The sequence below is a fragment of the Suricata suricatta genome, chromosome 4, assembly GCF_006229205.1.
Source record: "Suricata suricatta isolate VVHF042 chromosome 4, meerkat_22Aug2017_6uvM2_HiC, whole genome shotgun sequence".
NCBI classification, from domain to species: domain Eukaryota; kingdom Metazoa; phylum Chordata; class Mammalia; order Carnivora; family Herpestidae; genus Suricata; species Suricata suricatta.
In genome coordinates this window covers 14,557,100-14,581,076 of record NC_043703.1, presented here as the reverse complement: position 1 = coordinate 14,581,076, position 23,977 = coordinate 14,557,100, and the positions used below count along the sequence as shown (strand labels likewise).

The 23,977-nt window shown below is 43.3% G+C and overlaps 1 long non-coding RNA gene across 1 annotated transcript; it reads right to left on the bottom strand.

Moving 5' to 3' along the window:
* Nucleotides 1-7,210: 7,210 nt before the first annotated feature.
* On the bottom strand, nt 7,211-22,292 carry LOC115289243. The gene is made up of 2 exons (XR_003907502.1): nt 22,056-22,292; nt 7,211-7,457 (listed from the first exon to the last, which is right to left on the bottom strand). It is a non-coding gene; the product is annotated as an uncharacterized LOC115289243 (long non-coding RNA).
* Between the last annotated feature and the right edge of the window lie 1,685 nt (nt 22,293-23,977).

The following is a 23,977-nucleotide window of genomic DNA, read 5'->3' as shown; positions in this document are numbered from 1 at the left end:
GCGGCACCCCGCGCGGAGGCGCCCACGTGCCCCAAGCCGGCTGCAAACTTTGCAGAAGTTGGCGCTCCCGGCCCAGGCGCCCTGCTGGGGTGCGGAGGGAGGGCGCCCGCTCCGCCGGCCCCCGCGGCTCGGAAACGCCCCCTGGGCCGCTGCTCCGGGAGCTGCGGGACCGCTGTGAGCCTGCCTTCTGGGCTGGCTGCCCGCATCAGGACCAAAAAGGGTGCTGTGAGAGGTTGTCCTACCGGCGAGCCAAACGTTTGACCTCGGACAACAGCAGGATTTAGCACAGATTATCTTTGTAGAGCTGCAAGACCTAAAGAAAGGGAATAGAGGGTGAAAGAACTGGTCTGATTTGGGAAGGGGAACGCAGGCTGTCACTGGGGGCGAGCTTTTCTCCCCTCACCTGTTGCATTGCACAGAGGATCTGTTGTAAGCTTTCTGCTGCCCTCTGAGGTTGAGAAAGGGGGGTAGGGAGGAGGGAGCCTGCCCTATGATTTCATTCCGCATGCCCTCGGAGCAGCGGAATAAAAGTAGCCAAGGGAGCATGTTACAGAACACTGGCCCTTCCAACTTTAACAAGGCCAGTTTCAAGAAGGCGTTATTATCCCTATGTTCCGGATAAGAAAGATAAGGCCAAAGGACGGAACCTATACATCGTCTTAGAGTCCATGCATGATGAAATCCGATTTGGACTCAAGTCAGAGTCCAGCATGGTCTGTCCCACTGGGGATGGTCGGTGTGCATAAAAAGTGCCCAGAATAGGCTGGTAGGATGAATGAATGAATGCAGGACGGAATGAACGAAACCTTGGACTCCCCCACTCCTCAGACTTCAGTTTTCGTGTGGCTTCTCGTCCCTTCAACCCTAAATGAAGAAAAAGCAAAGGTTTCAGCCCATAGTGCTTAGAGCAAGATCACTTTTTTCATTTTGTTTTAGTTAAGTAAACTCTACCCCCAAGCTGTGACTCAAATTCACCACAGGACATCAAGAGGTGCAGGCTCTACTTACTGAGCCAGCCAAGTGTCCTAGGATCACTTTATTTTTCAATAATTTTCCATTTACCTTGGCTAAAATGGTGTTGTTGATAATGGCTTTTTGGTTGCCAGAGGGGAGGTGGATGGGTAAAATAATTGAAGGGAATTAAGAGTATACTTGTGGGGCGCCTCGGTGGCTCAGTCGGGTAAGCCTCCAGCTTCAACTCAGGTCATGATCTCGCTGTTCATGGGTTCGAGCCCCGCATCGGGCTCTGTGCTGACAGCTCAGAGCCTGGAGTTGCTTCAGATTCTCTCTCCCTCTCTCTCTCTCTCTCTGCCCCTCCCCCGCTGGTGCTCTGTCTCTTTCTCAAAAATAAAACATTAAAAAGTACACTTACCATGATGGGCACTGAGTAATGTATGGAGTTGTTGAATCACTCTATTGTACACCTGAAACTAATATGATACCATATGTTAGTCATAGTTGAATAAAAAATGGCTTTTGATGCCAGTTATGCAAGATGAATAAATGTTGGAAAACTGGTGCAGAGCAATGTGACTATAGTGACAATAATACACTGTGTACTTGAAATTTGTTGAGAGCAAATCTTGGGTGCCCTCAACTTAGGAAAAAAGAAAAATGGTTAAGATGTGAGGTGATGGTGGGACACCTGGGTGGCTCCGTTGGTTAAGCATCCGACTTTTCGTTTCAGCTCAGGCCATGATCTCTGTTCACAAGTTCAAGGCCCTGTCCTGGGAGCCTGCTTGGGATTCTCACCCTCCCCCCGCCACCGCCTTCCTTCTCTCTGCCCCTCTCCTGCTTGTGCCCTCTCTCTCTTTCTCTGTCTCAAAATAAATAAAATTCAAAACAAAAAAGAAAAAAGCCTTATATTCGTTTTTTTTATAAGTCAAATGTATAATAATAGCAAAATGTTGAGCATGTTTAATTGATGGAGGATGAGGGGTCATTATACTATCTCCTTGATATTTCATGTATGTTTGAGAATTTCCGTTATAAAAAGGAAGGCATTTAGGTCTGAATAGTATAAGAAAACTATAATCATTCAATTATTCCCTCTCTGTGTTAGCTCTTTCTCAGATAATGCCATCTATCAACCTAAATAACCAGCCCTCCCCTGATTATAGTTCTCCTTGGAACCTCCTAAATTTTCCAGCCTAAATGCTCAGCCACCAGGTCTAAGTCAAGATGAAGACCACGCTCTCTAAAGTTAAAAGTCAGGTGACCCCCTGTCACACCCCCACCCGCGGGCCACTCTCTGCAGCCCTACAACTCCCAAAATCATAGTGAGCTGGTTACAAAGTGCCAGAGACACTCTGTCCCTTCAGCTTCTGCTCAGTCCTTTTATTTTTTTTTTTTCACTAAGATTTTTTTGAAACCTCTTACCATTATTTCTGGTACATAAACTAATGCATTATTTAGAAGGATTACTGAGAACCAGTATTAAATTATAGAGAGAAGACTAGATTTGGAACCAGGGGACCAGACATAGAGACTTTTCACTAATTACCTAAACTTCCTGACCCTTCCTTTCCTCAGGTCTAAGATGGGAATCAGGGGCGCCCGGGTGGCTCAGTGGGTTAAGCCTCTGACTTCGGCTCAGGTCAGATCTCACGTTCGTGGGTTCGAGCCCCACGTCAGGCTCTGTGCTGACAGCTCAGAGCCTGGAGCCTGCTTCCGGTTCTGTGTCTCCTTCTCTCTCTGCTCCTCCCCCTCTCATGCTCTGTCTCTCTCTGTATCAAAAATAAATAAAACATTAAAAAAAAAACTTTAAACGGGAATCAGTATACGCCACTCTTCCCACTTCCTACAGAGTTATTGCGAGCCTCATAGCTCCTAACTGTACTTTGTAAAACCTAAGACAACATCCAAATAAAAGGTGTTTTTTTTCCATTCACTTAATAGATGCTTAGTGGATGTCTTTTAAGTATATGATCATGAGGCCAGGCACAAAGCATGCAAAGCTCTACCTGTACATGTTTACTGATCCTTTTTTTTTTAATGTGTTTTTATTTTTGAGAAGGAGAGACAGAGCATGAGCAGGAAAGGGGCAGAGAAAAAGGGAGACACAGAATCGGAAACAGGCTCCAGGTTCTGAGCTGTCAGCGCAGAGCCCGACGTGGGGCTCAAACCCAGGAACCACCAGATCACGACCTGAGCTGCCAAAGTTGGATGCTCAACCGACTGAGCCCCCCAGGTCCCCCACATGTTCACTGATCTTTGATAAATAGCTCAGTACTAAAACTAAATGGGTAGTAAGTGTTGGAGAGGCCATGGAGCTATGGAAACACTCACAGATTGTCGGGGGAGGGGGGAGGGATATAAAATGGTACAGCCAAAAAACTACCACCTCCCCCAGACATTCCACGCCTGGTATCTCTTGGTTTGGAACCATCCCAAGAGCTTCCCTGGTGTAACCTGAAACTGTCCCCTGTACTTAAAGGGCAGAGAGAGACCAAAGAAAGAGGCAGGTCATTCCAGTTGGTGGGTGGCCGTGTCCATGAACAAAGTGAACTTTTATACAATGTGTCTTGGGTGGTGGCCAGAAAAATAGATCCCCATGCCCGCCAGTCCAATCTTAAATCTGTAAAAAGGCCTCAACTAGGTTCAGACACATATAACGTGCAGATTTTCTCAACACTACATCTTTATCTCAAGGCTGTGTCCTTGGAGCAGCCTCTGGGAGTGGGAGCCCACAGTCCAAGGACAGGGAAGGGGGTGAGGAGACTCCCCTTGCTGGGGTGCAGCTCATGGGTCAACTGACGGTCATGTCTTTTCAACGACATACCCCAACACTATCTACCTCGGATCAGTGAAGACTTGTCCGCACAATAAAAACTTAGACATAGGGGCGCCCGGCTCGCTCAGTCAGGAGAGCATACAACTCTTGATCTCAGGATTGTAAATTCAAGCCTAACACTGGGTAGAGAAGTTACTTAAAACTAAAAATCTTTTTTTTTAATATTTTTGTTTATTTATTTTAATGTTTTATTTGTTTTTGATACAGAGAGAGAGCATGAGAGGGGGAGAGGCAGAGAGAGGAGGAGACACAGAACCAGAAACAGGCTCCAGGCTCTGAGCTAGCTGTCAGCACAGAGCCCGATGCGGGGCTCGAACCCACGAACGTGAGATCTGACCTGAGCCGAAGTCGGAGGTTTTAACCGACTGAGCCACCCAGGCGCCCCAAAAATCTTTTTTTTTAATTTTTTTAAATGTTTTATTTATTTTTGATACAGAGAGAGACAGAGCATGAGAGGGGGAGGGGCAGAGAGAGAAGGAGGCACAGAACTGGAAGCAGACTCCAGGCTCTGAGCTAGCTGTCAGCACAGAGCCTGACGCAGGGCTCTAACCCACGAACGTGAGATTTGACCTGAGCCGAAGTCGTAGGCTTAACCGACTGCGCCACCCAGGCGCCCCAAGACTAGAAATCTTAAAAGTGAAAATAAATAAAAACTTAGACACAAATGTCAGAGGTGCCTGGGTGGCGCAGTCGGTTAAGCCTCTGACTTCATTCAGCTCAGGTCATAATCTCGCAGTTCGTGAGTTGGAGCCGCTCATTGGGCTCTCTGCTGTCATCACAGAGTCTGTTTGGATCCTCTGTCCCCTTCTCTCTCTGCCCCTCCCCTGCTTGTTCTCTCTCTCTATCTCAAAAATAAATAAATAAACGAAAAAAAATGTCATAGCACCACTACTCCTAAAAGCCAAAAGATGTGTGTTGGTGTAGGGAGGAGTGAGAATCAAATGTCCATCAACTCACCAACTGATGAAGGGATTAATAAAACGTGGTATTACATACAATGGAATATTATTTGGCATTTTATTAAAAGGAATGACATTGACGCATGCTATAACATGCATAAACATTGAAAATATGCTGAGTGCATAAAGTCACTCATTGACTAGTGAGGATGGAGAGCAGACATCTAGGGAGAGATTCAGTCTTCTTATACTTGATGATTTATTCCCAAACCTCAGAGACATGAGGCATATTTGTGCCTTTACAAGCTATAAATTACTAGAGGGTCCTTAAGATCCCTCCTGAGTATGCAAAGAATCAAGTGTTAAATCTGCAGTAGGTAATAGAGCTAATAATGCAGTACGGAAATGGTTCAGCCAAGACCGTGCTATTCTTCAAATATTTTTCTCCCAAAATATGGGACAAATGGCATTCACAATTTAAACGTACTCCAGTGGATATACACAGTTGAGCACAAATGCCCCATCAATACACCTTCTAGTAAGTCTTCACCTCCATATCCTCAAGGGTGGGCACCTGACTCAAATGTAGCCAATCATGATATGCCACTGCCATGGCCGGAGGGCTTGGCCAAGAGATAAACTTGTGGCCCAAGCCAGCCAATTGGCTTGCTTTCTTGAGATTTTTTTTTTTTTTTTTTTTTTTTTTTTTGCTGGAGCTACAAAGGGGAAACCTCACTTTCCTTTCTGACCAGGGAGTTATAAAGATATGACCCATAACTGCTGGTGGCCATGTCTCCCATGTACATGGAGAGGCCTGAAGGAATAAAGCAGGTACCCAGAAAGAAAGTCATGCAATCAACAACTATTTAGTAAACGCCTGCTGTATGCCAAGGAAGGAGGGGTACAGAAGAACAAGACGAGGAATACAAAGGAGAATCCTGGTGGTGTCAGATCTCTGGGGCTCCCACAGCTAACGGGATCCCTACTTAGATCACGTGATGTGTTGGACCAGGAGCTATCGCTCCCCAGTTCATATCCTCAGGGACGTCTCCAGGTCTAAGGCAGCTTACTGCTTATTTGCAACTCTCTGCTTAAGACTCTTTTTCTGCTATGGAAGGACACTGGGCCCATAGGCAAGGCAAGGCTCTGTAATCAACCCTCAACCAATGATGGGGACCTGGTACATGACTGCCCAATCTCCTTGTCTATCAGCTACAATAATTGTCTCCCAGGGCCACCAGCAGGAAGGAGCCCAGCTGCCTAAGCAGTAACTGGCATGCTAATACACCCTTTTCTTCTTCCTTGCCTTCTGTCTTACTTCTCCACTCCCTGCAAATGTTTTCCTGGGATCACCTCCAACATAAGTTGCATCCACTCAAATTCTCATCCTAAGTGTACTACTATGAGAACCCAAACGAAGACACGTACCGAAAATGCTTCCAATTACTGAAAGTTATATTCATTGCCTTGCACCCATAAAAGTCTTAACAAATAATGGGGAGCCTGGGTGGCTCAGTCGGTTAAGCATCCAACTTCAGTTCAGGTCATGATCCCACAGTTCATGAGTTGCAGCCCCACATTGGACTCTGTGCTGACAGCTCAGAGCCTGGAGCCTGCTCCGGATTTTATGTCTCCCTCTCTCACTGCCCCTCCCCTGCTCGCACTGCCTCTCTCAAAAAACAGATAAATGTTGAAAAAAAAAAAGTCTTAACAAATACTATAAACCCTGTGTTGTCCAATAGAGCAACACTATTCACATGAGGATTTTGAAGACGTAAAATGCATGTGGTCCAAATTGAGATATGCTGTAAAGGTAAAACACACACTGGATTTCAAAGACAATACCAAAAAAAAATTTAATGTCTCATTAATGACTTTTTATATTTATTATATGTTGTAATGGTAGTATTTTGGACAACCTGGTTTAAAAATATCTTGCTAATATTGATTTCAACTTGACTTTTTTTTTTACAGTGACTACTATAAACCATAACATTACAGCTGTGGCTTCACTGTATATTTCTTTCAATATATTCTCTCTTTTTTTTAATGTTTATTTGTTTTTGAGAGAGAGAGAGAGAAAGAGCGTGAGTAGGGGATGGACAGAAAGAGAAAAAGAAGAGTCTGAAGCAGGCTCCAGGCTCTGAGCAATCAGCATAGAGCCCAATGCGGGGCTCAAAACTACAAACCGGGGGATCATGACTTCACCTGAAGTCTGACACTTAACTAACTGAGCCACCCCAACGCCCCCTCACTGTGTATTTCTGTGAACAGCATTGCTGTAATCAATGGATACACTCAAACACCACTAATTTCTTTCCCACTCAAGAAAGCCAGTGAGTAAGATTTGTGTTACTATACAGGTGACCTTGAACATGCCATCGTTCTTAAAAAGAAGTCATCTTTGGTTTCAGAACGTCCTTAATGGTATGAAATACTTGTGTCACTTCCCATTGGATCTTAGTCATATCTACGTTATGCTGCTATTGTAACCAGTTAAAACAGTTCACAAAGCCTATTTGGTTCAATGTACTTTACTTGGTCTTCCTTTAAGATATAATAATATTGCTCGCTTCAGCAGCACATATACTAAAATAAGATATGATAATAATATCAGAGGTTCAAGTTATTTTGCTTTCAGTCTTTTGGAAAACCAGTCCATTATTGAGATACGTTGTCCAGAAACTGCTAAAAGTTGATCACGATGTCTTCAGAAAAAGATACATCTAAAAAGGTGAAATTCCTACTTCTAGCAGCCTTGCAATCTAGAAAAAGAATGCATAAAAAGTAACTTATGCCAAAATTATACAAATAATAAATATAAATATATAAATATATCTGTTTTCACCTATCAAACTAACAAAGGGTTTTTTTTAATTTTTCCAATTAGCAAATATTTTTTGAAGATAACATACCCATATTCATGAAGGCAAAACATAACAGGCACTGTTATACTGCATACTGTTGGCACAAGGCAAATTAGAAAAGCCTTTTTATTTTGTTTTTTAATTTTTAAAAAACTTAAAAATTTTTTAATATTCATTTATTTTCGAGAGAAAGGTCATGCAAAGCTGGGCAGGGCAGAGAGAGAGGGATACAGAGGATTCAAAGCAGGCTCTGCGCTGACAAAGCAGGGTTTGAACTCATGAACTGTGAGATCATGACCTGAGCTGAAGTCTGATGCTTAAACAGCTAAGCTACCCAGGCACCCCTAGAATGGCCTTGTTTAGAAAACATTCAGCAATACTTATATTTGAGAGCCTTAAAAATATTCATCCTCTTGATTCCGTAATTCTACTTACAGGAATTCCATTTATAGGATTATTAAGGGGGAAAGTACCAGGTGGCTGGGTCAGTTGGTTAACGTGTGACTCCTGATTTTGGGTCAGGTCAGGTATAAATATGTTTATCAGGGCAGTGCTTATTATAATAGAATTTAGAAACAGTTGAAAGCTCAGCAAAAGCAAAATGTTTAAATAAGTCATGAATCACTTTTATTTTTTTAACTGTGAGGTTTTTTTTTTATTAATAGTTTATTACCAAGTTGGTTTCCATATAACACCCAGTGCTCTTCCCCACAAGTGCCCCCCTCCATGACCATCACCCCCCTTCCCCTTCCCCCCTCCCTCTTCAGCCCTCAGTTTGTTCTCAGCATTCAAAAGTCTCTCATGATTTGCTTCCCTCTCTCCCCAGCTCTTCCCCACCCCCCCTTTCCCATTCCCATGGTCTCTCATTAGGTTTCTCCTGTTAGATCTATGAGTGACAACATATGCTATTAGTCCTTCTCTGCCTGACTTATTTTGCTTAGCATGACACCCTCGAGGTCCGTCCACTTTCCTACAAATGGCCAGATTTCATTCTTTCTCATTGCCATGTAGTACTCCACTGTGTATATATACCACATCTTCTTGATCCACTCATCAGGTGATGGACATTTAGACATGAACATTTAGAACTGTTGACAGTGCTGCTGTGAACATTGGGGTACATGTGCCCCTATGCATCAGCACTTCTGTATCACAAGTGTATGGCCAATTAATCTTTGACAAAGCAGGAAAGAGTATCCAATGGAATAAAGACAGCCTCTTTAGCAGATGGTGCTGGGGGAGCTGGACAGCAAGATGCAGAAGAATGAAACTAGACTACTTCCTACACCATTCACAAAAATAAACGCAAAATGGATAAAGGACCTGAATGCGAGACAGGAAACCATCAAAGCCCTAGAGGAAAAAGCAGGAAATAACCTGCTTGACCTCAATTGCAGCAATTTCTACTCAACACATCCCAAAGGCAGGGAATCAAAACAAAAATGAACTATTGGGACCTCATCAAGATAAAAAGCTTCTGCACTGCAAAGGAAACAATCAAAAAAACTAATAGGCATCCGACAGAATCAGAAAAGATAGTGGCAAATGGCATATCGGATAAAGGGCTAGTATCCAGTGGCACCTGGGTGGTTCAGTTGGTTAAGCATCTGGCTTCAGCTCAGGTCATGATTTCACGGTTCGTGGGTTCGAGACCCACATCGGGCTCTGTGCTGACAGCTCAGAGCCTGGAGCCCGCTTTGGATTCTGTGTCTTCCTTTCTCTCTGCCACTTCTCTGCTCATGCTCTCTCTCTCAAAAATGAATAAACATTAAAAAATAAAAAAAAAAGAGTAACACACTTTTTTAACTGAGCCAGCCAGACACCCAGAAAAGGTGTATCTTAAGAATAGTGATAAAAACAGCAGAGAAGTGGCAAGAGATTCTAGCATCAGGGGTGTTACCCCTACCCGCCATGTCTCAACCTTTACTTCTCTTTTATGGTAACCACATGCTGTCTAGCACCTCATCTACGGACTCAGGACCAGCCAGGTCTTTGACTTGCATATTGATTCATTCACTGCAGGAATAGTTAATACCTTTTATTGACTCAACTGTAGATTTTTTTTCTGGATTCCTAATCATTTGACTGTGCCTGAGCCCGGGTGACTAGGTTGGGTTTTTGTTTTGCATTGTTTTTTTTACTTCCTACAGTAGGTTTCACTAGATTCTTCCTGGTAATGGGTATTTTACCACTGCCCACAGTCTACAAGAAGGAGGAAGCAAGATAAAACAGTTGTTTTGGATAAGAAACAAGTGAAAAAGGGCAGCTGGCTTTTAGCCCAAAGCTCTGTTAAGAAAGCCTGATATGGGGGCGCCTGGGTGGCTCAGTCGGTTGAGCTTCCGGCTTCGGCTCAGGTCATGATCTCAGTCGTGGGTTCGAGCCCTGCATCGGGCTCTGTGCTGACAGCTAGCTCAGAACCTGGAGCCTGCTTCAGATTCTGTGTCTCCCTCTCTCTCTGGCCCTCCCCTGCTCGTGCTGTCTCTCTCTGTCTCTCAAAAATAAATAAAAAAACATAAAAAAAAGACTGATATGTCACCTCTTCAAACGAGCTGGTCTATAAGGACACATTCAACCCCACTTGATGTATCGATGCAAAGTTCAAAATCCAATTATGTGGTACAGCTTGCTAGTACCCAGTAAGAGATACCACTCTCTCTAAACTGAGACCAAATTCTGGTCCAGAAGTTTCTACATGTTTCACCAACTAGGGTGTCTGTGTAATTTTTCGTTTTTCAACAGCCAGACTACTTAAGTCTTTGTCATTCAAAACAGAAAGGCAGGCTCTTTCTAGCACCCATCTGTGTGTCCTATGGGACCTCAACCTTTACTCTGCTACCCTACCTCACAACGTCACTCTTCTGATTTCAAATTTAGACTTTCATCCAGCAGCTGAGTATCAAGCACCGCCATTCATCTCTGCCCACCAATGTGTTTAGTTTCTGTAAAACAACCAGTTATATGCTATAAATGAAGCACTTGTTTATAGATCCATTTGAGTATTTTATTATATTTTCCTGAATTCTTTTAAATAAATAAAAAAGAAAATTAATATGCAAACATCGACTCTCAATAATGCAATTAAGGCAAAGATGGCTAGAGTATGAAGTAGACCAAGGGAGGTATCTCTTCGGTTTGGTTTGGATTTATATTGGAAATAAAGCGGTTGAATACATGTTTAATTCTGAAGGACAAGAATATTTTTTTAATCTATGGAATACTTAAAGCAGCTTTATGCATGATTGCCAAAACTTGGAAGCAATCAATATGTCCTTCAATAAGCGAATGGACAGATACACTGCAGTACCTCCAGACAATGGAATATTATTTAGCACGAAACAGAAATGAGCTACCACGCTATGAAGTGACATGGAAGAAACTTAAGTGGGGGAAACTATGTATGTGCAGAGGGTATACAAGGAATCTCTGTACCTTCCTTCAAAGAAAAGGAAAAAAAGAAAAAGTCTGTGAAATACTGATAAAATATTGGTGAAGATCATATATCTAAAAGGTGAAGTATAATAATAAGGGAAATGGAGAGGTTTTCTTAAAGGTATAGATTAATATTCCATATTAATAAAACATCCCAGTGATCCCTTAGAGAAATTCACAGGCTTATACATCACCTGATAGAGATACAGCTTTCTTTGAGTCAACCAAGAAGATCAGGGGCACCTGGGTGGCTCAGTTGGTTAAGTGTCTGATGATTGATTTCAACTCATGTCATGATCTCGCAGTTCCTGAGATTGTGCCCCACATCGGGCTCTGTGCTGACAGCACCGAGTCTGCTTGGGATTCTCTCTCCCTCTCTCTCTGCCCCTCCCCATGCTGTCTTTCTCTCTCTCTCTCTCTCTCTCAAAATAAATAAATAAACTTTAAAAAAAGGAAGAAAATTAGAAAGCCAGACATAGCGTTTCCCCTATCAAGTTTTTAAAAATTAATGTATGAAATACTACCAAAGTTATCATCATAATCTCCTTCCCAACCCTTGCAAATTATGTCAGTGGGGCCATTTTCTCTTCATTAAAAAATTTATTTTCTGTTAAATATGGCTTCAGTTAAACTAAGAGAAATAGAATTTGAAGAAACACATTTATAAAACTAATTTGCACTGTGTATTATTAATGTTCAATCATTACCTTGGATATTCAGAAACATTGTAGGACATTCAGGGATTTTTAAAAAGCTGAAGCACTTTCAGTACATAAAGAAATTTTGGAATTCCTTTTTGTTTTCTGAGAAAAGACTTCCATCATCCCCTCTGATTATTCTTTCAAAAAAATTGTTTATGTTTTTTATTTATTTTTGAGAGACAGAGAGAGATAGCATGAGCAGGGTAGGGTCAGAGAGAGAGGGAGACGCAGAATCTGAAGACAGGCTCCAGGCTCTGAGCTGTCAGCACAGAGCCCAACGCAGGGCTCAAACCCACAAACTGTGAGATCATGACCTGAACTGAAGCCAGATACCCAACTGACTGAGCTACCCAGGTCCCCCTGATTATTCTACTTTCAACTGCACTCTGGGATGAGGGGCACCTGGGTGGCTCAGTTGGTTAAGCCTCCGACTTTGGCTCAGGTCATGATCTCGTGGTTCGTGAGTTCCAGCTCTGTGCTGACAACTCAGGGCCTGGAGCCTGCTCCACTTGCTCGCTCTCTCTCTCTCTCTCTCTCTCTCTCTCAAAAATAAACATTAAAAGCTTTTCAGTTGCACTCTGGAGGAAGCTGTCTATAAGAGCAGCAAACTGCATCTAACTGCAATGCTTATTCCATGCCCTCACAGGGTTTACAATCTGTGTCTGAGGTTTCCCTCCGTGGAGTCACATCTTTTGTTAAGGCTTTTATTATAAGGTGGACAACAGAAATGAAGCCCATCAGGTCTCAATATTAAAACAAAAAATGTGGGGCGCCTGGGTGGCTCAGTTGGTTGGGCCTCCAACTTTGGCTCAGGTCAGATCTCACGTTCATGGGTTCGAGCCCCATGTCAGGCTCTGTGCTGACCGCTCGGAGCCTGGAGTCTGCTTCCGGTTCTGTGTCTCCTTCTCTCTCTGCCCCTCCCCCTCTCATGCTCTGTCTCTCTCTGTATCAAAAATAAATTTAAAAACATTAAAAAAATAAAACAAAAGATGTTAATTTTGAAGGGCACTTTTCTAAACTGTACTGCTAATGCTCTTCTAAATGTCTGCAAAACAGAATGACAAATGTTATTATTTGGTATCATTACCAGCATATATTATTACGCCATTTGGTGAATACTCTTCAGGCTGAATGAATGAAACACAGGGGAGGGGTTTATGGATTTACTTTCATGTACTTAATAATAGCCACTTAGCTCTTTAAAGTTTCGGGTCTGTTTCATATTTTTATTTCTTCTCCTTTTTCTGATAATATTTCACTTTTCACTATTTTTAAGGTACATTTAATAGGCTTGAAGTAAGGATCTGAGGCTCTCTCCTAGCAGTAATTATTAGTTTGGGCACACAATTTTGGCAACGTAGGTGCCTCTTGTCTTCTGTTGTCCTCTGTGAGATGAAATTGACTGAAGAATGACAGCTGGAGAAATTAATGTCATCACGTGCTTTGGTTTACAAAAGGCTTCTTAAGTGTTCCTAAACAATTTGTAAGTTTCCTCTTCTTTGTTTATGTTTGTTTTGAGAGAGCGAGAGCAGAGGAGGGACAGAGAGAGAGGGAGAGAGGAAATCTCAATCCCAAACACCCTAAGATCATGACCCCAAGAGTTGGATGCTTAACCAACTGAGTCACTCAGGCACCCCCGTTTCCTCTTTAAATATGAAATATTTCAAGAATATGAAAAAAATACCCAAAATTTTACTTCAAAAAAGATTCTACAAATGCGATTTGCCTAGACTTACTTAAGAATGTTTGTTAAAGAAATAGGATGGGAACAACCCCAAAAACTAACACGGAGAGAGAAAAGCCAAAGACTGAGCCCTGAGGCTCTCCAACATTTCCAGGTGGAGAACCCTCCCAAGGAGACTGACAGGGACAAAAATGTAGTCACGGACACGAAGAGAGTGTTTCTGGAAGGAAACGCTGGATCTCATGCTTTTGAGAGGCTAGTAAGTTGAAGACAGAAGAGTAGTGATGGGATTTGGCAAGATGGGGGTTTGGGGTGAATTAAAGCAATATTTCAAAGAGAGGGTGATAGAAACCTTATAAAAAATACTGAAGAAGGAATGGCATGTCAAGGTGTGGAGACAGTGATTATACAAAACTCCTTTGAGAACTTTTACCCTGAGCAGGAAGAGAAAAGAAATAATTACAGGAGTGTGATCCCTGAGAAGGCTTTCATCCACCACGTGGACTATTCTACAGCCATTCTCTAATAAGATGGTGTTTGGATGCTGCCCGTCCCTGCCCATCAGCCCCGGGCCCCTCCCACTCCCAGGGGCCTGACTTCCTGCAACTCGGCCCGGCCCGAGGCTTTCCCCATCACTGTCTCTGCTCTGCCCTGGGATGAGACAGCCCAGGAATGCCAGAGAATTCTCTCCCTCTGCTCTCTTCCCCAGAAGCCTTCAATCAATAGACTGATACTGTTAAGGACACAGGTCTGAACCAAATTGACTCTAATCATTAGACAATAGAAGGGCACACATTGTACAAGGCAGGAGGGACCACCCTTGTAATACCCTTAACATTCCTAAGGGTAAGCCTAGAAATGGAAGCTATAGGTGATCACTTATTGCTTAAGGCTAGTTACACGCTACGTGAGGGTCCAGGGTCCAGGTCTACTCTGTAGTTGGTTAACACTCTAAATGTTGTAATTGGATAAACCTGCTGTCAAAAATATTGTATAATAATGATTGGGTCACTGTACCTGTGTCACAATTTCCTGTAACTCCCCCTTCCCAAACCCGTAAAAGCCCCACCCCCCCTTTGTTCGGGGCTCTCAGCATGGATCCACCACGCCGGTAAAGTCTGTGAGCCCGAGTTTAGGCCCCGGCAAGCCTAAGCCTATAATAAAGCCCTTTGCTTTTGCATGCGTGACTCGGTCTCCCTGGCGGTCTCTGGTTTTTGGGGGCGATATTAAAATCTGGGCCTAACAATGCGAGCTGGTGTATGATCTTAACCTTAAAAAATAAAATTGCCAGGTAAAAATGACTTCATTTGGGAACAGCAGAAAGTTACAACCCGGGACAAGCCACAGGCAAGTCCCCAAAACAAAGGAGGAAAAGTTCAGAGAGAAAAACAGGAAGGTGGGAGGTGCTGTTATACATGAAAAGTCCATTAGTGTAAACTGGGAGTTAGAAGGGAGCAGACCACTGCTGCCGAGGGGGAAGCCTTTCTTCCTCCTGAAGGGGTAGGAAAATAGTGTCCAGTGGAGGGTGCGTCTCGTCCCCTGGGGTCTGCTATGGACAAACAGTGGTAGGGCAAGAGTGCTCCCTGTCTGCTCCTCCCAACTCCATTTCTAAACAAGATTTCCTCGTATTAATGTCCACATTTCCCTCTTTTAATCAAGATCCTTCTTTCAAAGCCCCTCTAATCGATAGTGAAGTTCTTCGTATTTAGTGGCTGCGTCCCTCAGTGCCAGGAAAGACCTTTCCTGGCTTTCCTGTCCTGTGTCACCTCGCAGAGCTGAGGGAAACCACATAAGGCCACATTTGAGTAACAAAGTAGGGTTGAGAGAGAGAATCTCAGGCACTTCCCTTCCAAAGTCTAGATCTTCTCAAGGTCTTAAGAGTTTGAAATCATCTCAAAGTGTCGAGCCGGCATCCCCTCATAGGGTACATTTCCTTTTAGGTTTGACAGCTGACAAAGAACAAAACTTAAGTAATTATACATAAAAACAGAAGAAGTAGCATAATTCCAAATTGTATGATGGATGGTTCTAAACCAAGACTCTAGGGCTGAAAGTAGCCACCTGAAATGCTGATTCTGACAGCGAAGAAAAGTTCTCCTTATGAAGGCAAACCGTAGCCACGTATGCCTCCTGGAAGTCTCTGCTTAAAGCAGCCATGAAAGCAAAGTAGTGAATATGGCAAGACAACACTGAAGGAAGTAAACAAGTCCATCTGGAGAAACCGTGCAGGTATAAACAGACAGCAACAGTTGATGAACCTTCTGCAAAAAGCAGAACATCTTAAAAGATCAAAGATATCTTTTTTAATGAAGATTTTAAAATGTTTTTTAATAGTTTATTGTCCAATTGGTTTCCATATAACACCCAGTGCTCTTCCCCACAAGTGCTCTCCTCCATGACCACCACCTCCCTTCCCCCGCCCCCTAGGTTTGCTTTCAGTATTCAATAGTCTCTCAGGTTTTTAGTACCTCTCTTTCCCCAACTCTCTTTACCCCTTCCCCTCCTCCTGGTCCTCCATTAGGTTTCTCCTGTTCTCCTGTTAGACCTATGAGTGCAAACATATGGTATCTGTCCTTCTCTGCCTGACTCATCTCACTTAGCATGACACCCTCGAGGTCCATCCACTTTCCTACAAATGGCCAGATTTCATTCTTTCTCATTACCATGTAATACTCCATTGTGTATATATATATATATATATATATATATATATATATATATATATATACACACACACACACACACCACATCTTCTTGATCCACTCATCAGGTGATGGACATTTAGGCTCTTTCCATGATTTAGCTATTGTTGACAGCGCCGCTATGAACATTGGGGTACACATGCCCCTATGCATCAGCACTTCTGTATCCCTTGGATAAATTCCTAGCAGTGCTATTGCTGGGTCATACGGGAGTTCTGTTGATAGTTTTCAAAGACATCTTAAAACAGCATTGGTATCTCAAAATAACTGTTTGGAACTAAATATGTTACTGATAATACAGCCTGGAGGGTTGCAAATTCAGAGACCATGAATTTGGATAAGAATTCAAAGTGAGTTAATAGTTTGAATGAAAGAAGACTTTTGTGAATTCTGGACCTTCAGAAAGATCAAGTCAAAAATTAATTTGTCCCAGGATCACAAGGAGGCTACTTCCTAAAGGTCATAATCAAAAGGCTTCCCCCTTTCACAAGGGCATGGGAAATGAAGGCAGAGCCACTGTCTTCCCACAAGAGAGAAAGAAGCAACAGTGAGAAAAAGTATACAGGCCTGGTCTGACATCTCAGGGAATTGGTCTCGTCGGATGTCATGTGTTTCAATTCTGGTAAATCCTTATTTTCAGCACACCAGATGGTATGCAGGGCCGGTCAGGATTAAGTGCTTTCTTTAGATACATTATGTGAATCCAAGAGCCTGGAGTTTGACAGCTCAAGGATTGGTTACCATTCCAGAAAAACATTGCCTTCCAGGGAGGTTGAAGAGTCTCTCTAGAGACATTTTTTCTAACAGATGAAATTGCCAGGTTTCAAGGTACGATGCTTCAGGTCATCTGTCTCCCAGGAGGGCACTGTGAAAATTGCTCTACCAAGGTAAGGCTATTTTTAATAGAAGCAATTAGGCATTTACACTATTGAAATATATCTTTTTTTTTTTCAAATCAACTTTAGGTCAAAGGAGGCAGAGGCCAATTATATTGGACATTCCATGTCTATCTCAATGGGTGAAAGTTTATGAGTTTCCAAGGGGGTAGTTCTGAGACTTAGAAGGACCAATGTTTTTGGCCAAGATATTTTGCAGTCTACGAACTTGCCAACTGAGTCGTAACAGTGCTGTTAGTGAGTTTGACTAATCCTGAGGATTGAGGATGATATGCACAATGAAAGTGGCATAAATCCAGCCAAAGAGCACAAAATTGTTAAAGCATGTGACGAGGACAATGGGTTCCCTGATCACTTTGAGGTTTGAGAGGGATTCTGCGAGTAGGGATAACCTTTTCTAATGGAAGAAGCATTGACCTGTCTACAAGAGAAAGCTTTGGTCCAGTTGAGAAAGCACCCAAACTGTTGACTAAAACATATCTATCCATGAAAGGGGGAAGTTGTATGGAATCCAACCAGTGTGTATGAACAGGTTTCCCTGGATTATACTTTGGACAGGTGGGACAAGCGAGGTGGGCACTTTTTGTGACCCTATAAATATTCCCCCACCAATGTTGGCTCATGAATGCTATCATCTTGTCAGCAGACTAACAATTTAAGTGGTAAGTTGTAGTGATTTTAGAATTTCTGGTGGGGACAGATTGTTATTTCATCCAACCCCAATTCTCTTTTTATCGAGCCACCAGTTAGGAGATTTCCATTATTGTTTTTCCCTCTCTGCGGCCATTTATTGAGTATCTCACTAATTTTTCCAAGATTGTCATTTGGGAGAATAGCCCTTTGGACCATGACAGAGGTCTAGCCTTTGGTTTCCTTGAGAGTAGAGTTTGGGGCAGAAAGATCAGTAAGATGGCTTCCTTTAGTGTCCAGGGAGTCAAGTCTGGAATCCCCAGAGACCTTAATAACAGCCAGAGCAGCCAACAAAAGTGTGGCATCTAACATAAATTGTGGAAATATGGGGCGCCTGGGTGGCTCAGTCAGTTAAGCGTCTGGCTTCGGCTCAGGTCATGATCTAGTACTTTGTGGGTTCAGGCCCTGTGTCCGGCTCTGTGCTGACAATTCAGAGCCTGGAGCCTGCCTCAGATTCTGTATCTCCCTCTTTCTGATCCTTCCCTGCTCACGTTGTCTCTCTCTGTCTCTCAAAAATAAATTAAAAAACATTTAAAAAACATTTTTTAAAATTGTGGACATATGAGCCATTTTTTAATGTTTTCTCATCTGAGACAAAGATACCTCGTTTCCATAATATTCCAAAGTCATGAGCTACCTCAAAGGCATACCAACCATCTGTATAAATGTCTGCAGTTTTACCCTCAGCTAAGCTACAAGCCTGAATAAGGGCATATAATTCTACCTGTTGGGCTGAAGTAGCCAAGTGAAAAGGTGGTGTTTTAACGGCTTCCAAGGAGCTGCAGTAACATACCCATAACCGTATTTACCATGTTCATTCTTTACATAAGAATCACCAGTAAGCCATGTAAAGTTTGCATTGGTTAGAGGCGTTTTCTATAAACTATCACGGCGGCGGGGGGGGGACTCAGAAGGTAACCTGTCAGCATGAGGTCTTTGACTTGGATCCAAATGTAGTCCTCTTTCTGAGATCCGAGGCCTTAAGTATTGAACCTGAGTTTGAGCAAACTGTCATTTTTCTTTGTAAACTTTATGTCCTTTTAAGGACAAAAGTTTCACCAGGTGGATGATGTCTCCTACGACGGGGTTGGAGAAGGGAAGTAGAGCAGCAAATCATGCACATACTGTAACAAAGTAGAGCTTGCAGAAAACTTTCTATCATGGACTCAGCTTTTAAGGTGTGTGCAAAGAAGGACTCTCCATGAAACCTTAGGGCATTACCATCCACGTGTATTTCCATCCCTTCCAAGTGAAAGCACAAAGAATATTGGCTATCTTTATTAGCTGGGATACTAAAAATGAACCGCATAAATACCACAAAGAGTTTGCTTTCCATAGGAATGGATGTCAGTAGTACTGAGGGCTAGGAAGCACTGGAGTGCCAAGGGGTAATAATGTAACTTATTGGTCGGAGGTTGTGGCTAGACCTCCAATCTCAGTCATTGGGTTTCTCACAGGTCAAATAGGGGTATTGCAGGAGCGGTGCAGGGGATAATGAGGCCCTGAGTTTTGTAATCTTCTATTACGAGCTTGAGGCGTTGAAAGGTTTATTTATAGAGAGTTTGATTAATTATGAGAAGAAGTTTTGAGGGATCTCTGGGAATTTAGATGGGAGGTGCACTGGGGATCCGGCCAATATCAGTGGAGGATTTTGCCATAGAGGATGGCAGCTGTTCCAATAGCACAACTAATCAGCTTTAGAGCCGCCAGAATGGGACAAATAGAGGTACCCGGCTGGCTCAGTCAGTAGAGCATGTGACTCTTGGTCTAAGAGTTTAAGTTCAAGCCCCACGTTGGGTGTAGAGATTACTTAAAAATAAAATCTTTAGAGGTGCCTAGGTGCCTCAGTCGGTTAAGAGTCCAACTATTGATTTCAGCTTAGATTGTGATCTCACGGCTCGTGAGATGGAGGCCTGCGCTGGGCTCTGCACTGGCAGTGGGGAGCCCGCTTGGGATTCTCTGTCTCCATCCTTCCCCCACTTGTGCACGTGCCATCTCTCTCTCTGTCTCTCTTAAAATAAATAAACTGTAAAATATACAATCTTTTTTAAAAATGGAACAAATAAAAGATGTCAAAGGGCCACTTAATTTACCTAGTTGGCTATCTTGATTATTATGACCTAATTTTATTATTATCCACGTGTATTTCCATGCCTTCCAAGTGAAAGCACAAAGAATATTGGCTATCTTTATTAGCTGGGGTACTAAAAAGGAATCATGCTGGGATGTTCTTTTCCGATAAATCTTAGCCCAATAAATGGATAGAGGCAGAGAAACCATAAGGATAAGGGTGCGTAGCTCTCAAGGCGCCAGACGGAAGGGAACGGGTTCAGACTTGACCTACTGAGGCCTCAGACTCCCACTACGGGTGCTGTTTCACTACTCCAAGGCCAGGGCTGCTTTACACAAGTAGGGTTGGGCATGGAGTGTAGCTCAAGAGTCATTCCCAATCCAGAGTAGTTTCTTGGGGCCAGTTAGAGGGGAGGATTGAGAAGAGGCCATCCAGCTCCTTAGAGGCCAGACACTGGGTGTCAGGACGCTGGGCTCCGAAGAAAACTGAAGGGGCCCGGAGCACTTAAATTTGTAATAATCTTTTTTCCAGTCCCTTGGCTCTTTACAACAACAGCAGACACTAGATGTTTGCTTGTTTGTTTCACTTGGATGTGAGGGAGCAGGTTTGCCAGATTAACTAAATGTGAAGTGGGTAGCTTCCCATTCCAACCTGGTCCTTTTAACTAAAGGAGAAAGATCTGGGATTAGTCCATTAATAAACAGAGTTAAATGTTTTCTGGTGGATTCAACATCTACAGGAAGACCTGGACTTTCTTAAAAGACAATTCGGAGTTGATTTTAGGTCATGAATGTGTTCATCAGGCTTCCGTGTGTCAGCCTAAATTTCGTTCTAATCAACAGGCTTAGGAAAAGCCACTGTAATTGCTCAGTGGAGATTTCCAGCAAGCATTCTAGCGTGCTGCCAGGAGTTAGGAGTCTGTTTCTCTAAACTCCTTTCAGGTTGTTCCCATTGGGCTAGTTTCATCCCATGTTTGGTCTGGCCCTCCCCAACAATGTGGACTAATTGATAAACATCTTGAAAAACCAGTTGCTAAATTCAAACAACTATGCTAAGGTCACCACCAAATGTATGGAGTTCCTCAGTTACATTACGAAACTCTCTAATGATGACTGCTAACTTGGCCTTAGTCCGGGGAATATAACAACTTTGGGGTTTATTCAAATCCTCAGGAGACTTGACTTCAAAGGGGCAGGTTTTAGTAGGTAAAGGAGAGGAGGGGGTAGGAGAGGTGGAGGAAAAGGGAAGTTGGGCAGCGAGACCAGAGGAAAAGGACACTGAGGCAGCAGGGCCACCAAGTGGCTGCAGACAATAGAACAGGGAGTAGGGGGAGGGGCCTCAGAAGCCACTTTGACTCCTTTCAATTGTTTTGTCTCCGTTAACTCAGCCATGGTATTTTGCAGAGACAAACTTAGAATATCTGGAAATATTTGGAAGCCTCAAGGAACCATTGAAAATGGGCATTTCAGGGGTGCCTGGGTGGCTCAGTTGGTTAAGCATCTGACTTCAGCTCAGGGGCTGATCTCCGGGTTCATGAGTTGGAGCCCCGCTTTGGGCTCTGTGCTGATAGCTCAGAGCCCGGAACGTGCTTGGGATTCTGTGGCTCCCACTTTCTCTGCCCCTCCCCCACTAGTGCTCTGTCTCTCTCTCAAAAATAAACATAAAAAATGATTTTAAAAATAGGCATCTTAGTCTTTTCCCCCTAGAAGCTGCACCTCTCCAATTTAATTTTGAGCAAAACAAGTTTGGGGGAGCAAAAATTTCCCATAACGGCCATTTAAATTCTAAATTATTTTTGGTTAAGTTATAAATGTGTATGTGAAGCAACATAGTTTTTAAACATAAAACCGGACTCTGGGGTGAGGGTGTGGAGGGAGGTGGACTCAAAGTATTTGATGACTGGGATCCCATTTCTCAGAGGTTCTTCTCTAGAGCAAAGAGAAACATTCCTAAGCAGGCCCATTTCCACAGGAATAGCCTGGTTCCACTAGGAATCAGACCAAAGTCCTGCATCGATCCAAGAGGAACTGTCCAGTTCCAAACAAGAGGCCAATCCTAAAAAAGAGTTGGACCAAAGGCCAACACAGTTCAAACTGGCACAGTTCCGACAGGATCAATCCAATTGTAAAAAGGGGTCAGACTGAAGTACTCGGTACTCTCGGTACTCTCCGAGAAAAAAACCTTTAAACTAGATCTCACATCAAGTTTAGACGGTTCTAAAACAAAGAAAGGACCTCGAAATCCAGGCGAGGACGTTCCCCCTAATTCTGGGATTGGCGAAAAGAGCGTGAACCCAACTGGATCTGTGGATCTATTTGCTCACCAGCCTCCGAAGTGGTCGGGGGTCTCCTCTGGATCCCACCTCTCATCATCAAGTTAACCTTCAAAAGAAAACTGCCAATTATTTTACCAGCCCCCTCCCCCCAAAACCAAAACAAAACAAAAATAAAGGGTTTATTTGTGAAGAGCAGAGACAAGCATACTACGGCAAAACCGTAGGCAAGTCGCCAAGGTTAGGAGGGGAAAGCTGTCCTATAGGAAGGAGGGGGATTTGGGAGGACTTGTTGCCAACGGAAAGTCCTTTGGAGTTAACCGGGAGAGGTGTGGAAGCTTCTCATTGGCTGAGCTGTGACAGCTTCTCATTGGCTGGGCTGTTGCCGGGGGAGGAGGAGACTCTTTTCTCCAGTTGGAGCCGAAAAATCCTCTCCAATGCAAGGTGGGTCACTTCCTGTTGGGTCTGCTATTGACAGGAAGTGTTAGGGCATGCGTGCTCCCTCGGCCTGCCAACTCCATCCTAAGTGAAGTTTCCTTTTATTAATTTTCACAACAAATACACCCAATGCACAGGTTTGTGTCCCACACTGTCTCCTCAAAGTTTCCCATCGGGATTATGCTCCAGTAGCCCATACTGGAAACGTGCCTGATAGTGTGACGTTTTTAGGCTTCATTCCCTTTTCTGTGTCACTTGGCACTCCATTGATCCCAAGTTTCCTGGGATCACCTCCCAAAAAACTTATTTACTTTCAAATTCTTGTCTTAGGGTTTGTTTCAGGGGACCCAAACTAAGACAACACAAAATATTCATATAATGACATGAAACCAATATACCAATCATAGATAAGAATGCATGAAACATAAGAAAATATTACATAATGATGTTTATTATTTCTATATTGTGGAATTATGGGTGATTAAAAACTGAAGCAAATCTTTTTACCCCCAAGGAAAAAACATTTTTTTTAATGTTTTATTTATTTTTAGGGAGAGCAGAGAGCAGGGGAGGGGCAGAGAGAGAGGGGGACAGAAGATCTGAAGCAGGTTCTGTGCTGACCTAGCAGTGAGCCCGAGGGGAGGGTTCTTGAACTCACGAACCTTGAGATCATGACCTGAGCCAAAGTCTGACATTTAACCAACCTAAGCCACCCAGGTGCTCCAAGAAAAACATTTTTTAATTAAAAAAATGTTTTATTTATTTTGAAAGTGACAGAAATAGTGCGAGTGGGGGAGAGGTAGAGAGTGAGAGAGACAGAGAGAATCCCCAGCAGGCTCTGCACTGGTGTAACAGGAAGCTGAAAGGGACGCTGAGCCTTGTCTCACGGACTCGAAGAATGAATCTCACTGACAACAGAGAGTGAGCAAAGCAATTGAGTTTATTGAGGGGAAGATAAAGCTGTCAAAAGTGAGAGGGGTCTTGACTGGGTAGCCGCTGAGAATTTCTGTCCCTGACTTTTTACTGGGACTTTATCAGAAAGTTTGTGAGGCTTCACGCATGACACCTAGCTCGGGCAGTTCCGAAACACATTTATCATGTCCTCTTCTTCCCCAAACTCTGCTGCCGCTGCCCATTCCCCAGCCTCCCACTTGCAGCCTCAGTCGGCCTCCCTGAAGGACCCTTCTCTCTCCCTGCCTAATGTTACCCCTTTGACTATTCATTGGTAGCACAGAGCCCGATATGGGGCTTGAACTCACAGAACCGTGAGATCATGATCTGAGCTAAAACCAAGAGTTGGCCACTAAACCACACGAGCCACCTGGGTGCCCCCACCAAGAAACAAAATGTTTTAAAGAAGTGCTGTTAGTATAAGATACAGATTAGCAGAGGTTTTGTGAATTTCGGAAGTCAGCCTTGAAGGAGCAAAATGTGTTACTAAATAAAACCATCACTGATGTCAGCTTTCTCAGCAGCTTATAGCAAATGGACCAATATTCACATGAAGAACACACTAAAAATCCAACCTTCCAAGA